Consider the following 2,350-nt stretch of genomic DNA (forward strand, 5'->3'; position numbering starts at 1 on the left):
TGCTGAATTAGAGCCCAGGATTGGAGACTTGGAACCTATATTTTCACAAGCATCCTTTGTCCCCAAGAGATCCTGATGTGCCCTAATATATGAGAACCATGGGTCTAAGCCAGTGATAAAATTGCTGCAGCGGACCAGGCTGAGGATGAAGCCTTATAGTAGCCCTGGACATTATCTTTTGGGAGCTATTAATCATTAATCAGGGCTCTCTGGGCAAACTGGATCAACCAGTTACTAATCCCCCTCACTGGCCTCACTGGCCAGTCACAATTGTGCTGCTTTGCACAAATAAGATCTTGAAAGGCCTCAGCTAGTGTTGTGCCAGATTTCACGTGCTCTCTATCTACGGCAGCTGCCCTGACCTATCATTCTAGTAAACCTCTCAAAGATAATGAAAGTAGTCTGACAGGATTTGTTCTCAGGGAAATCATCCTGGGTCCACTGAACAGAAACCATGCTTTAAAAATAATCCATTTTAGATTGTCTCCTGGAATCAACATCAAGCTTCCTGATCTGTCTCCTTCCACTTGCACTTCTTTCCTGTTTTGAAACCCATGATCTGCATTTGCCTCTCCTCAGGCTTCTAGCACGTCTCCTCCTCTCCACATTGATGAAAACCAAAGGATCCCCGACAGTGGTTTAAAGGTCTCATTCTCAGGCACTCCCAGTGTCTGGATCAAACACTTGAACCTGGTTAAAGCAATAAAATACTTTAAAAAAAAAAAAAAAGATTTTATTTATTTATTTAAGAGAAAGCAAGCATGCAAGTGGGACGAGGGGCAGAGGGAAAGAAACAAGCAGACTCCCCGCTGAGCAAGGAGCCCAGCGCCTCGAGCCCATGACCATCAGATGTTTAAATGGCTGAGCCACCCAGGCACCCCAGCAATGAGAGGCTCTTAAAAACCATGTTGATGATTTATCCATCCTGGGCTTTTCTTTCTTCCGCACTGTTTGGTCTAGACTGTTACTCTTCAAAGTGTGATTGGAGGACCAGCTGCATCAGCATCACCTGGGAACTTGTTAGAAATGCAAATTCTTGGGCCCCACTCAGACTTACCAAATCAGAATCTCCGTTTTAAGTGCTCACTTTGGCAGCACAGACACTGAAATTGGGAGCGACAGGGAGATTAGCATGGCCTGCCACAAGGATGACATGCAAATTCATGAAACATTCCATATTTTTTTAAAAGAATCTCATTTTTAACAAAATCCTGAGGTGACACACATGCATGGTAAAGTTTGAAGAGCACCGGGCTAGACTTTTTAGTATGAAAATTTCCCCTTGACAGAGAATACAGGTACAAAGTGAGGACAGAAAAAAAAACAAAAAACAAAAAAAACAAAGTGAGGACAGAGGAGCTCTGGTCTCTATCATTCATCACTATGTCATGGTCAATTGTTTGTTTTTCTTGAAAGATTTTCTTCTTGCTCTTGACATAACTTATAAAAATCTCTTTTTTATAAAAAAAAAAAAAGACTTTATTTATGAGAGACACACAGAGAGAGGCAGAGACATAGGCAGAGGAAGAAGCAGGCTCCCTGCGGGGAGCTCGTTGCAGGACTCAATCCCTGGGCCCCGGGATCAGGCCCTGAGCTGAAGGCAGATGCTAAACTGCTAAGCCACCCAGGTGTCCCTATAAAAAGCTCTTTCTGTTGCCCTTACTCTGTGGTGTTAAGTCTTCTCAACACTGTTTATGCAGGTCTATACCAGCCTCCTACATTTATCATTGGCTTTACATGTTCCTATCCAAATTTAACCTGCTAAGAACTGAATGTAAGGGATGTTTCTTCATCATGAATCTACAAGGCACAATAATTCTCTGTATAGAAAAATCTGTTGGAGTCCAGGCAACATACCAATCGAAGAAGTTGCTATATTTCTCTTTCTGCATAAACCCTCAAGCTACCCTGGATTATCAAGAGTCCCTAAGACTGGTCCCTGGAAGATTTTGTTATTTATTCCAGAAAAGGGGACTATTCTACCCTCTTACACTGTTGGTGGGGGGTGCAAGCTGGTGCAGCCACTCTGGAAAACAGTGTGGAGTTTCCTCCAAAAGTTGAAAATGGAGCTACCCTACGATCCAGCAAACGCACTACTAGGCATTTAACCCAAAGATACAAGTGTAATGCAATGATGTGGATGAAACTAGAGTGTAATTATGCTAAGTGAAATAAATCAGAGAAAGACAATTATCATATGATTTCACTCATGTAGAATTTAAGAAAATAAACAGAGGAGCATAGGGGAAGAGAGGAAAAAATAAAACAAGACGAAATCAGAGAGGGAGACAAACTGTAAGAGACTCTTAATCATAGGAAACAAACAAACAGGGTTGCTGGAGGGGAGGAG

General features: G+C 42.3%; 1 non-coding gene across 1 annotated transcript; it reads left to right on the top strand.

The window, feature by feature from the left end:
- Positions 1–1,079: 1,079 nt before the first annotated feature.
- On the top strand, positions 1,080–1,183 carry LOC112910597 (U6 spliceosomal RNA). The gene has a single exon (XR_003233275.1). It is a non-coding gene; the product is annotated as a U6 spliceosomal RNA (small nuclear RNA).
- The last annotated feature ends 1,167 nt before the right edge of the window (positions 1,184–2,350 follow it).

This window comes from Vulpes vulpes, chromosome X (genome assembly GCF_048418805.1).
Source record: "Vulpes vulpes isolate BD-2025 chromosome X, VulVul3, whole genome shotgun sequence".
Classification (NCBI taxonomy): Eukaryota; Metazoa; Chordata; class Mammalia; order Carnivora; family Canidae; genus Vulpes; species Vulpes vulpes.